Here is a 13,979-nt window from a genome sequence, read left to right on the forward strand (position 1 = left end):
CACGTGCCACAGTGAAGATCCCATGTGCTGCAACTAAGACCCGGTGCAGCCAAATAAATAAATAAATATGTTAACAAATGAATAAAAGCAACTACTTTTTCAGGATACTGTAACAATGGATTTTGATTACATTATTTTCCTAACATATAATATAAAGATGCAGTGTGGCTAGGTCAGACCTGGACGGGACGCGGCAGTGAAAGGAGGAAGAGGTTGAACAGCCAGAGAGCGATGGTACTGCACCAGCGGTAAGTAAGGAGGAGTGTATTGAGGTGACCAGGAAACGGGGAACTCCGGAATGGCACACTTGCATGTGTGTACACACGTGCACACACCCTTGGGGGGACATGCCATAGATTCAGGCATTTTTCGCATCCCACCTGCTCTCCCTGAACCATCTAGCCCTGCTTATTCCATCTGGACCGGTGAGATGCCCATATGGGGACTACGGACCGTCCTTGGAGAGCTGTCTACGTGATGCTATTTAACCGGAAGCCAGACTGGTAGACAAAGAGAAACCATGAGCCCAGGAATTCTTCGTGCAACTCTGCACACTATAGGTTGGCAGAACTTGTGCTTAGAGGAATTTACTTTAAAATGAGGTCATCAGAAATAAATTTTCTCTGATAGCAAGAATTGCTTTGCTCTCCTAAAAGTGTTATCATGGGAATCACCCTCTAAGCTGCTTATTTGCTCTTCCTTGAGGTTTTCATTAAAAAATTTTAGGGAGGGTGGGAGGGAGGGAGACGCAAGAGGGAAGAGATATGGGAACATATGTATATGTATAACTGATTCACTTTGTTATAAAGCAGAAACTAACACACCATTGTAAAGTAATTATACCCCAATAAAGATGTTAAAAAAAAATTTTAGATTCATCTCTGTAATCTACAAAAAAGTATGACTCAATTTTGTCAAATGTGCGTCTGTGGAATCTATCCTTTGAGGAGAGTCCTGAACGACTGGCAACTAACTTTGTCCATGTGTCCCGAAGCCCTTCAAGATAGGAAAGGAATTAAGACCTTCCACTGAAACAGCATCAGCCAGGGAACAAAACTGTTCGATTCCAATCACGTATTTCTTGTGTCTGGCCTCTGGGCACGTCTTGCAGCAATCTCTGCTATGACTTCATGCTTCACTTACTTGAATGAAATTGGCCATTTCCAAGAGAGAGCTAAGCCCAAGGCTGGCTCAGAGCTTTAAGAATGAACCTGCAATGACATACCAGGCAAAACTCAGCAAAAATGAAGCATCCTGCTGGTCTGGTTTTCATTGACTGCATTTTTAATTACTTCCATTTTGCATCTGGTCCAAGTGGAGAGGAGATGAAAATAAAATATAAATCACACGAGCGTAGTTTTAGGAATTAGAAGAAATAGCAGCAGTAGACCTCTGTGTCTGTAAGAAGAGCAAATTCTCCCAGAGCAGAGACATTGTGATGGCTCTGACGCTGTCAAATGATAAATGATAATAACCTAGAGAAAAATTTGAGTGAAGCTCAGTTATGCTGTGCTTGCTAGAGGATCAATGTGTCAGAGTAAAACTATAAAATGGATTTAAAATGATAAAAATCTATGTGAAAAAACTTAGTTCAGTGTTGTTATTTTAAATGTAATACTTCTTTGAATTCCTATCGATTCAAATTGACAAATCCACAAACCAGCCAAAGTCCAAATTTGTGTTTAAAAATCTACCCTCATTCTAATGATGGCTGGTTTCTGAAGGTTTGTTTTTTTTTTTTTTTTTTGCTGTACGCGGGCCTCTCACTGTTGTGGCCTCTCCCGTTGCGGAGCACAGGCTCCGGACGCGCAGGCTCAGCGGCCATGGCTCACGGGCCCAGCCGCTCCGCGGCATGTGGGATCTTCCCGGACCGGGGCACGAACCCGCGTCCCCTGCATCGGCAGGCGGACTCTCAACCACTGCGCCACCAGGGAAGGGAAGCCCCTCTGAAGGTTTTTAAACATGGAATGCTTGACGTATTTACCCCTAATACTTTGTTCCTAATAATGGGAATAAATACAAGTTGCATTTATTATGTTAATATTCTCAGATAGTACTATCTTAATACTTAACAGCTTTACTGAGATATAATTCACATACCATACAATTCACCCATCTGAAGTACGTCAGTCAATGATTTTTAGTATGGTCACAGCTTTGCAACCATCGCTGCAATCTAATTTTAGAATGTTTTTATCAGCCAGAAAGAAACTCAGTACCCAGGAGCAGCCAGTCCACGTCGTCATCGCCAGTCCTCCCCACTTCTGGTCCTAGGCAGTCGCTCATCTGCTTTCTGTCGCTATAGATTTGCCTGTTCTGGACATTTCGTGTGAAAGGAATCATATAACATGTGGTCTTTTGTGACTTGTGTCTTTCACATAGCATCATTTATTGAAGGTTCATCCACGTTGTAGCGCCAATCAGTGCTTGATTCCATTGTCTGGCTGAAAAATCTTCTGTTGTTTTGATGTACCACATTTTATTTATCCATTCATCAGCTGATGGACATTTGGGTTGTTTCCAGTTTTTGGCTATTAGGAATAAATGTGCCATGAACATTATCATTTGAACATGCTTTTTATTCTTTTGGGTATACGCCTAGGAGTGGAACTGCTGGGTCATACGGTCCCTCCATGTTTCACATTGCGAGGACCTGCCAAAATGTTTTTCACAACAGCTGCACCATTTTACATTTCCACCAACAGTGTATGAAGGCTCTGATTTCTCCATAGCCTGGCCAACACTATTGTCTGTCTTTTAATTATAGGCCTTCTAAAGGGAGCAAAATGATATCTAATTATGCTTTTGATTTGTGGTTCCCTAATGTCTAATGATGCTAAGTATTTTTTCGTGTGTTTATTGGCCATTTGTATATCTTCTTTGAAGAAATGTCTGTTGATACACTTTACCCACTTTTTTGTATACTAGTCTTTTTTATAATTTATTAATTTTTTAATTGAAGTATAGTTGATATGCAATGCTGGGTTAATTTCTATTGCACAGCAAATTGGGTTATCCTTTTGTTATTGAGTTTTATAAGTTTTTTACGTATTCTGGATACAAATCCCTTATCAGAAACATAGTTAGCAAATATTTTCCCTCATTCTGTGAGCTGTCCTTTCACTTTCTTGATGATATCATTTGCAGAAAAGTTTTTAATTTTTATAAAGTCTAACTTGTCTATTTTTTTCTTTCATTACTTCTGTTTTTGGTTACTTGTGCCTGTTTCAAGTTCATGAAGGTTTACTTCTATATTTTTGTCAGAGTTTTAAGTTTTAACTCTTACATGATGTCTGTGATCCATTTTGAGTTAATTTTTGTGTACGGTGTGAGGAAAGTGTCCAATGTTATTCTTTTGCATGTAGATATCCACTTGTCCCAGAATAACTTGTTTGAATGACTATTCTTTCCCCATTGAATTGTCTTGGCATCCTTGTCAAAAATCAATTGACCACAAATGTAAGGGTATATTTCTGGACTCTCAATTCTATTACAATGGTCTATGTTTCTATTCTTAGGCCATACCATGTAATCTTGGTAACTGTAGTTTTGTAGTAAGTTTTGAAATCCGGAAGTGTGAGTCCTCCAAATTTGTTCTTTTTAAAGGTAGTTTTGGCTTTTCTGGGTCCCTTAAATTTCTACATGAAATTGAGGATCCTATATGAAACTTAGGATCAGCTTGTGTCCATCAACAGGATGGACACAATTTTAGAAATTCTTATTTGATTTCACTGTATTATGGAATTCACATTCCTGCTAGAGTTAAGATATCGACAGAATAGACTGGATTATGTAGAATGCATCTATAGGATGTTGAGCTAGTTTTCTAAAATTATGGAAATTTTCTATCCATGCTGACAGCTTGTGGAATATCACTGTAGTCAAAATATTACCTAAGAGTGCATTTCGCACACTAAATTTATTGTTACTGCTAGATCTATTAACATATTACAATATAAAGTCGTTGAGGACCTTGCCGTTGATTTCCTGAAAAAATCTAACAAGACTGTTTTTTGCACGTATATAAATTTTGACTTAATTGGTTTTCTTTTAAGTAGTACTTGTGGATGTGCATTTGTATACAATTGATATTACTCTCTAAAGGGCTCTAATGGTGGAAAATTTTGAGAGCTTTTCTTTTGGGTTTAGATCAGAAATTTAGTCGAATAAATCTAGCCCTTTGAGCCTATAAAAAAACAAAAAACAGGAGATTTGTTGTAAATTCACACTGTGGAACACTGCTTACCATAAATTGGAAGGGACTGCTACGTGCAACAATAGGATGAATGTCAGAAACTTTCTGAGCGAAACGGTGCTTCCTGTATGATTCTATTTGTATGAATTTCTCGAATAGGCAAAACTATTGTATGAAAAAAATCAGAACTTTGAGGGAATGGAGACGTTGAGTTACTTGGAAGGGGTACAAATGATCTTTCCGAGGTGAAGATAATGCACTGTATCTTACAGGGGTTTGAGTTTCAAGTGATATATTTAAAAGATTCGTACATTTTATTTACTTCAGTTTAACTCGAAAGAAAAAATCTATCAGCAAATATGGAATTCTAATTGTATACAGCACGCATGCTGGAGTTTTTTCAGGTGTGTCTGATGTCTTCAACTTACTTTGAAATGCATAAAAATAAGATGGATGATGGTTGGATAGATTGATAGAGAGATGGATACACATGTAATAAGTCAAGTACAGAAACTGTAATGGTTCAGTCTAGGCGGTAGGTATATGCGTGTTCAATGTGAAGTTATTTCACCTTTTCTGTATGTTTAAATTTTTTATAATACAATAGAAGACATTGGGTGAGGGTATCACACCACTCTGGTATTTAATATAAAAGGTAAATGTAACTGTTTTGTCTTAAAATGACAATATGTACAATACTCAGAAATTATCATCTTTGCAACCGTATAAACTTAAGATAAAAAATTTTGTCGTCAACCTCACAATATGCTAGGTGATAGATTTTACATATCTTTCGGGAGCCCACAGGCAAAAGAACTCTGAAGACAGGTGCACTAATATTCCCCGAGGCTAACAGTCTGTGTAGCATTGCACCTGGACCTGCTTCTTCTCTGCGGGCTTTCATATTGGGGTGTCTCTCACTTCCTCCCCATTCCCACCTCAGATCTGACCATTTCTGCCCAATTTCTATTACGTCAGGGATGCGTGCTCTAATATAGCAGTTCATGTGTTCAGTACATGAATTCGTGCCAAGCTGTTCGTTCTCCGTCATTTCCAGGTAACGTGTCAGGTTTGCAGTGATGCTCTGAAGAAAGTATATTAACTCAAGCTAGTGATTCTAAGGGTGGACAGTTAAGGTCTCTTGGAATCCAGTTGGGGAGATCCTTTGGGCCAGATGGAGCCCAGAGAAGGCTGGCTCTGTCAGTGTGTTTTGGAAATTTGTGCAAGCATTTCCTGTTTGTCATGATTATTGGGGAGTCAGGTGGATGTTGGCATTTAGATATGGGCCAGAAATGCTAAATATCCTTGGGCAAGAGTCACACCCCATAAGGAACTGTCCACACATCCTGCATGATTTTCAGGTATCCCACTGGACCTTTATGTCAGGAAAACCCGATTTATGTGTATCTAAGTCCATTTTATATGTAAAACTTTCTTTTACGTAGAAGCTCAAAGTATTTTTCCATGGCTTAAATTTTCCCAGAATGTTACTGTAAGATTGTATTTTGTTTGTCTAGAACACAAACAGGAGTAATTTCTGGTTTCATAAAATTCCATTGCTTCTGTCGTTGCTCTCTCGACACTAATATAATATACCCCACCGTGTTTTTGTTTGTAGCTGTTGCATCCTGGTGATTCCATGTACAGTTGGTACAAACATCCAACTACTCCACCCACGATGTCCTGTACTGTGGGCAGACCTGAGCATTTCCATATGGAAAGACACAGCATTTTATTACAAGCGTCTTTCCTATGGGTTTAATTTATACTGCAATTAGAATGATTTGTTTTCTTGAAATTCTACGTGTAGGTGGTAATGTTTATAAATTTCATTTCAGAATAATGAGGAGGATGTTACAATGTATTTGTTAAAAAGGAACATCGGTTGGATAGTATCGAGAAACTCTGGCCTAGAACACCCCTGGAACTCCTTAGCACACCACACTTTTTGACCCTCCAGGCCATCACCTCACCAGTTTACACGCTCAAAGTAACAGCTGCGTCACCTGTGATCTTTCTCTGAAGATTCCTTTGAGCCCCCTGCTGGGCTGGTGGGTGAGTGTCATGAACTGCATGTTTGCGTCCCCTACAAATTCATAGTTTGAAACCCTGACCCCTGAATGGGATGGTATTAGGAGGTGGGACCTTTGTAAGGTGATTAGGTCATGAGGATGGAGCCCTTAGTATGGGATTAGTGCTCTTGTATAAGAGACAGGAGAGCTTGTTTCCCCTCTCTCTGTTACGTGAGGACACAGCATCTTGGATCTGCCAGCTCCCTGATGTTGAACGGCCAGCCTCCAAAGCTGTCGGACATGAATTGGTGGCCAAGCAGCCCAATCTATGGTAATTTCTTACAGCAGCCAGAAAGACTGAGACAGTGGGCACCTCTGGGACAGCCTCCGCAGATGCTCTTCATCTAAAAAGAAGCCCAGTCAGGTACATGTCAGCACCATTATGTGTCCCTTTGAGAACTAGGGCCCAAGATGACAATCCTTCACAAAGTAAGGCAGCAACGTGTGCTGTCCACACGACAGGCACACAATTTCCAGATGGCCTAATGAGAGCAGGTGTGAGGAAAACAAATACTTGCAAAGGCAGAGCCGGAGCAAACAAAAACACATCTGGTTATGGGACTCACCAGTGTATCTCTGCAAACGTACCCAATGGGCTAGTGTCTGCATGTAGAGAGGGAACACAGGGTAAGGAAATGGGGAAAATGATTGATCTTATGCCAACCAGCTGGCCACCTGCTAAGGAAAGGAAAACAGGTTGCCCCTGCCTCTGGGCTGTGACCCAGTGTGATGAGACAGAAGTGGATCTCAGCATCGAACCACACAAGCATTATGGTGTCATCTAGGGGTGGAGGCTGAACTGTCCCTGGTGCCAGGCAGCCTGTCCCACAAGTTTGTCCAGGATCTTAGGTGCAGGATTTTGCTTTGCAAGCACTATTATCAGGTTCTACTCCCATTGATTATTAGGTTTAACAATTTTGTATATTGCACACATTTTCCAGTTTTTTTTATTGGAGTATAGTTGCTTTACACTGTTCTGTCAGTTTCTGCTGTACAGCAAAGTGAATCAGCCATATGTAGACATATATCCTCTCTTTCTTGGATTTCCTTCCAGTTTTTTTTTTTTTTTTTGCAGTACGCGGGCCTCTCACTGTCGTGGCCTCTCCCGTTGCGGAGCACAGGCTCTGGACGTGCAGGCTCAGCGGCCATGGCTCACGGGCCCAGCCACTCCGCGGCATGTGGGATCCTCCTGGACTGGGGCACGAACCCGTGTCCCCTGTATCGGCAGGCGGACTGTCAACCACTGCGCCACCAGGGAAGCCCCCTTCCAGTTTTTTTATCAACAATATTTGGATAGGTAATAGTTGTACATGTCATGAGATTGAAGAAGTACAAAAAAGTATTAGCCATAAAAAAGGATGAAATAATGCCATTTGCAGCAACAGGGATGGACCTAGAGATACTAAGTGAAGTAAGTCAAACAGAGAAAGACAAATATTATATGATATCACTTATATGTGGAATCTAAAAAAAGATACAAATGAACTTATTTACAAAAGAGAAGCAAACTCACAGACTTCGAAAACAAACTTACGGTTACCAAAGGGGAAGGAGGTGGGGAGGGATAAATTAGGAGTTTGAGATGAACATATACGCACTACTATATATAAAATAGATAATCAACAAGGACCTACTGTATAGCACAGTATACTCCATATTCTGTAATAACCTACATGAGAAAAGAATCTGAAAAAGAATGGATATATGTATATGTATAACTGAATCACTTTGCTGTGCACCTGAAACTAGCACAACGTTTTAAATCCACTATAGTCAAATATAAAATAAAAAATAAATTTAAAAAAGATATTTATTGAGTCATGAGATTATCCATCAGTTTATCCACTATTGTTTCAAATAATTAACTTAAAAAAATTTTATTAGCGCTAGTTTTATTGTTTTTAAAATATTATATAATATAAAAATAAATACTTATTTTTCCTATTAATTAAAAAAAAAAAGTATTGGAAGAAGATAAGACGCCCTCAGCTCTCTGGTCCTCCAGCCACGTGATTCTCCTCTCCAGGGGCACCTGTGAATCTTTCCAGAGGTGTTGTCTGCACACACATGTAATTGTTTTTAGACAAATGACTGCAAACTGTACATACTGTTCTGCATCTGGCTTTGTTTTCATTTATCAATGTATTTCAAAGATGACTCTGTGTCATGATAGATGGTGTTGATTTGCTCTTCCCCCAATTGCATGGAATTGCACCGAACTGTGACTCCTTTAACCTATTCTCTTTTGATGGCTGTTTAGGTTGTTTCAGTATTTTTCTAGCATAAATAACATGGTTAATATTCCCATCTTTTGTGTGTGTGTGTGTGTGTGTGTGTGTGTGTGTGTGTAGGTATTTTGCACGTGAATGAAGTATCTCAGAGAACACATTCTCGTGAGTGGAATTGCTAGGCTAAAGGGCATGTGTCTGTAATTTTGAAAGCTTTTTGCCAAATGTCCCTTCAGGGAAGTGACAACAATTTACATTGCCATTGGCAACATATGAGAGCTCCTGTTTCCCCATCCTCACCTGTACAGCGTATTATCAGACATTTCTATATTTGCTAACCTGACAGGAGAAAAATGCTCTCTCGCTAGGTTTAATTCGCATTTACAAGATGCTGTCATCATCACCCATCTCTCTTCATCCGCATCACAACCCTGTAAGATAGATATCATTTTGTTAATCTTGCCCATTTCACCGGAGTGTAGAGAGGTTGAATGATTTGCAGAAGGTCACACAGCTGGAATTAGAACATAAACCCAGATGTTCTGTGTCCAACACGGTTCTCTTTCTCCAAGAGCATAGTTGCCTCCACTGGGTAAAGTAACTATGGCCCAGGGAGCAGGAGATTTGGGTTTTTGCTGAAAGAAAAGCCTAGATGCCTCGGTGGAAAGATAACAGCGATACAAGAGAGGAACTGGTCACAGGAAACAGTCTTCTGAGATCTGGGGACCACAGCCCAGGCAACCTCAGACACGCTGTGCATTGACCTGAGCCAGAGGCAGAGCCAGCAGCACCCAGGGAACATTGACTTCTTCCTGGGCAGCCAACCCTCTCAGGAAAGGACATCTCCGAGGGGGCAAAGAGACCAAAAGGGACCGCACTTCCCAGAAGTCAGGGTGTAGGAGGAGTCTGGACGCCGATGCTCTTCACAATTGAGGGACCTCTCAGGAAAACAAATCTGCCTCAGTAGCTTCTTGTTGGAGGCTTAGCTGCCCCTCTGCACCTGTTGAGACCTCTGGAAACTCTTTTTGTTTTTTTAATTGAAATATAGTTGATTTACAATGTTGTGTTAATTTTGGGTGTACAGCAAAGTGATTCAGTTATACATACATACATATATATTCTTTTTAATATTCTTTTCCATTATGGTTTATTACAGGAAATTGAATACAGTTCCCGTGTGCTATAAGTAGGTCCTTGCTGTTTATCTATTTTATATATAGTAGTTTGTATCTGCTAATGGAAACTCTTGCAGGAAATTCTTTCTTTGAGAAGACTGTTACTAGTGCTGAGAGACTGAGGTCAGGGCTTGGCTGGCTTTGGTCCAGTTTTCCCCACAAGTGAACCCGTGTGACTAGGGTTCAAGTGCAAGTAGTTTTCTTGGGAGATGCGGAGAAGACCACTAGGAGAGCGGAGAGGTGACACAGGGGTGAGAAGATGGCCCATGTGTGTGCATTATTAAACCAGCTTCCACAGTGGCCTTTAGGGGCTTAATCCCATGCTGTGTGTGTGGGACTCTGGGAAATGGTATAAAACACGCATCTCAGGATTATCCCAACTGAGCGGTAGGTGAGCTGGAGTATTTATACACCAGCTCCAAGAGTCGCTGGTCCAGGGCTGCTCTCAGGGGAGGTGAAGTCTCCAGCGCGTCGGGCTTACCGTGAAGGAGGGAGAGCAGCGTCCTGTGAGCCAGAAAAGGGCCCAGACAAGCCCATTGTGGCAGTCACAGCTGGCTGGAGCGCATGGACATGGAACCGTGTGAAGGACAAACGCAGGGCACAGACAGGGCTGCGATGGCTGTGCTCCTCAGCGTGGTGACCGGGAGGTGCCCAAGGCTTCAGGTAGGGACCGCAAGGTCAGGGAAACTCACTGCACTCTGCACCTCTGTCCCGACCACAGCTGAACGGAACCTCTGCTTACACAGTCCCCTGCCCCTCTCCTCTACTCCAGACTTGACCATTCCTATCGGTATCATATTTGAATATCCAGAAGTAAATGAATCCCTTGAAAGTTTGATAGAAGTTAAGCTTCTCACAGAGATATGCCATTTTGAATATAATGGCAGAGGTTTCCCCAGAAGGTCATCTGTGCACCCCTGGAAGGTCATGTGGAGCCCCAGATCTAAACTTCCCTTCCATCTGAGTGTGGCTGCCTGCCTATCAAATACACATGCGGGGCTTCCCTGGTGGCACAGTGGTTGAGAGGCTGCCTGCCGATGCAGGGGACGCGGGTTCGTGCCCCGGTCCGGGAGGATCCCACATGCCACGGAGCAGCTGGGCCCGTGAGCCATGGCCACTGAGCCTGCACGTCCGGAGCCTGTGCTCCGCAACGGGAGAGGCCACAACAGTGAGAGGCCCGCCTACCGGAAAACAAAACAAAACAAAGCAAAACGAAACAAGAAATACACATGCGAACACTTACTGTTCCCCAAGTGTCAAATCCTCCTGATTATCTTGACCCTAAAACTGATCACCAGATGGATTGAATTGCAAGGTTTTATTTTTGAAGGTTTTATAATAATAATAATTTATTATTATTATATATTTTATTTATTTATATTTGTTTAATATTATTATATTTATCCTTATTTAATTATTATGCTTATTTAATGCTATTATATTTATTATTATTTAGTTATTCTATTGTTTAATGTTATATTTATTTAATATATATATATTTATTATTTTATTATTATTTTATTTATTATTATTAATTATTTATTTTATTTTTGAAGATTTTGTTTTTGCCATTTCACACTATGATTCTCTATTTCCACAGGTTCATTAGGGGAAATTAAGAGTAATTATGCAGAAGTTCAGCCCGGAAATACACGACAGCTTGTAATCAGATGTAGTCCTAGCAGTCAGAGCCTTGAACTTAATAACCGTTCTCTTATTATGAATTTTTATAATGTGCATTTGGACATCCTTTTAAAAACACCTATGCTCTAAGATTATATGTGTTTTTACCCTTTCTTCAGCAATAGTATATCTCAGGATTGATCTCAAAGGCATATTGATAATTGCTAAAGATGTCACAAGTCTATTCATTGCAGCTGTATCTGTAATAGCAAGAGTAGGTACAACCAAAGTGTCCGTCAACAGAAGATTAGTTGACTAAATGGTGGCACATCCACACAATGGTGTACTCTGTAGCTATTGAAAGGAGTGAGAGCTATCTCTAGAAAGCCCTATGGAGTGATCTCAAGGGTACTGTTTTTTCAGCTTTTTTGAAGTATAATTTGTATACAAAACCTTCATGTATTAATGTATACAATGTGATGGGTTTCGACAAGTGCGTACATCCATGTTACCATCTCCACAATCAAGGTAATAAACATATCCAACAGCTCCAAATAAAAATAATAAAAATAAATAAAAAATAATAACATCTACGCTTTACTTTTGTGCTACTTGTATTGAGTTGGGTTTTTCTTTACTGCATCTGTCACTAGTATTAGTAACCAGGGCACATGAACTACCGATCTTCTAAGAATTTATTTACTGCAATAATATACTAACGTAACTGTGTTACTGTACCTGAATAATGATCACATTGCCAAAATGCATGCTAAAGGCAGGCTGCACCTCAATTTCTCTATTTGTACCTCTAGACAAACAAGGTTGACTCAACTCTCAGGAGAATTGATTAAATCACGGTTTAACGTCCAGACTTCACTTTCTGGCCAAATCAAGGAAAGTCTAATTTACAGAAACGAACTAATTATGATAAAGTAAAACCTTAATCATTTTCCATGTTATACATCTGTCTCGAAAGTTGAAAGTTATACATCTCTCTTGAAAGTTTTTCTCTATGAGCACATTGGGAACTGCAGAGAAACGAGACTAAATGAATTCTGTCTGAACACTGTAAAGCAACGCAGAGCCAGATGGTGTTCAGACTTCAATATGGGGTTTGCCTTAGGAACAGAGGCAGAACAAAGACTCTACCGTTTACTGACCAGCCTTCTAAGGTGATTACGTAAAGTTGGGGAGGAGCAGGGGCAGATGTGGGAGTGGATGCTACCGTGATTGGTGCTACGGAAGGTTCAACGTTTTTCCTTCTGTCCTCCCTCTCTTTGGAAATACAAGAATTTCAAGAGTCACAGTAATAATATGCTTTGAAGGATATGGAATAGATAACGATAACCTTTCTAGAACTGAAATGTGTCTTTCACATGAAAAAGAAAGAGGGGACTTCCCTAGCGGTCCAGTGGTTAGGACTCTGCGCTTCCGCTGCAGGGGGCACGGGTTCGATCCCTGGTTGGGTAACTGAGATCTCACATGCTGTGCCCCCCTTGTAGACTACACAATGTGCAATGTGTATCCTCAAGAGTTCAATTGGCAACACCAACAACTCTTTCTCACAGAAGAATGAATCCAGAGAAAAAGTGTAATTGTTGTCAATGGTCTCTTAAAACATACCTCACAGGATGTATTCCTGGAGCGTTTAGAGAAAAGCTTTGGTTCTTTTTCACTTTCAAAACAACAAAACTACTCTCATTGTATAATATGAGTCACCACAAAATTGTTAGACGAGGAAAAACTTTAGCTTCAGTTCATGAATACCAATGAGTACGTGCTTTACATGCTGAAATCTAAAGGAAATAACAGTAGATTAAGTTTTGGCCTTCATACAAGCGCTTGGTACATGCACTGACTGTTCTAAGACCTATCAAGTGTTTGCCTTGTTAATATTTTTTAGGTGCAAAAATGACATTGTGGTTAGGTTCTCTTTTTTGAAAAAAATCTTATCTTTTAGAGGTATACACTGAAATGTTGAAAGATGAACTAATACAACATCTAGGATTTGGTTCCAAATACTCTGAAGGGGAGGGCAGACAGAGTTGATGGGGGACACTTTGGCCATGAGTTGATAACTGTCAAAGCAGAGTGATGTGCACATGGGGTTCATTATACTGTTTTCTCTACTTCTGCTTATATTTGAAATTTTCCATAATAAAAAGGTTTTCTTTAAAGTATTTTCTTGGAGACCTATAACTAGTAACAACTAACTCATAAAGCACATATGGAATGTCAAGCATTGTTCTAAGCACATCACCTATTTAATACTTACAGGGACCCCAGTGAGATAAGTACTGTTATTAGGCCCATGTTATATCTGGGGAACTGTAGGCGCAGAAAGCTATGTAATTTGCCAAGGGCAGCATAGTTATTAAGTGGAAGAGCAGAGGTTGGAATCTTGGCCGTCCAGCTCCAGAGTCTGAGTACTTTAGCCACTTGGTAAAGAAACACGTCTTATTTGGACCCATGATGGAGAGGCAAAGAGCCCAGCTGTAGACATTACAGTCTGTCAGGCAACTCCATGCCCGAAGCTTTCCCCCTGAGGTTTTCCACTCCCGAATCCCTCCTTGTGATAAACTTCTAGTTTAAGAAAACATTTTGAAATGCTCATTTCCAAGGATTTTGTATTTTTATGGTTTTTCTGCTTATTTTCTTTACTATGAATTTTTTGTTAAATAAATCT

Source organism: Orcinus orca, chromosome 14, assembly GCF_937001465.1.
Source record: "Orcinus orca chromosome 14, mOrcOrc1.1, whole genome shotgun sequence".
Classification (NCBI taxonomy): Eukaryota; Metazoa; Chordata; class Mammalia; order Artiodactyla; family Delphinidae; genus Orcinus; species Orcinus orca.